Raw genomic sequence first — 823 nt, 5'->3', positions numbered from 1 at the left:
TTAAACTGACATTATTGCTCGAGAGTAATTTTGGAGAGGCCCTGACAGTGGACTTGCCCAAAGCAATACATCTGCTTTTCTCCTGACTCCTAGTACCAAGTATGTTGATTGTGAATCCAAGCAAAATGAAACCATTAACAGTTTCAAACCTTTCTCCATATACCATGATGTTGCCTACTGACCCAGTGGTAAGGACCTTTGTCTTCTTTATGTTAAGATGCAATCTAAATTGAAGGCTGTAGTCTTTGATCTTCTACAACATGTGCTTCAGATCCTCCTTGCTTTTAGCAAGTAAGGTTGTGTCATCTGCATAACGTTGCTGATGAGTCTCCCTCTGATCCTGATACCACCTTCTTCTCCATAGAGTCCTGATTCATGAATGTGTTCAGCACACAGATTGAATAGGTACAGAGAAAATTACATCCCTGATGTGCACCTTTCTTGATTTTAAACTATGTTGTGTTCCCTTGTTCCATTCAGATAACAGCTTCTTGGTCTAGGTATGGATTGAGTATGAGCAGAACTAAGTGTTCTGAGATTTCCGTTCTTCTCAATGTTAGCCATAGTTTGTTGTGATCCACACAGTCAATTGCCTTTGCATAGTCAATAAAATACACATAGACATAAATACACACACACACAGAGACAGACATTCTTATGATTTTCTCTGCTTTCAGCCTGGATCCATCTGACATCAACAATGATATCCCTGATGCCAAGGCCTCTTTTTTTTTTCTTTTTAAATTTAGGTTGTTTATTTTTCATTTCAATGAACATCTACAGAGATTTTGGGATTCCATTCATTCATTGTTGCACCCTTCTC

Source organism: Elephantulus edwardii, unplaced genomic scaffold (assembly GCF_000299155.1).
Source record: "Elephantulus edwardii isolate Elephantulus edwardi_28Jun2011 unplaced genomic scaffold, EleEdw1.0 scaffold00057, whole genome shotgun sequence".
Classification (NCBI taxonomy): domain Eukaryota; kingdom Metazoa; phylum Chordata; class Mammalia; order Macroscelidea; family Macroscelididae; genus Elephantulus; species Elephantulus edwardii.
This window is presented reverse-complemented; position numbering follows the sequence as displayed.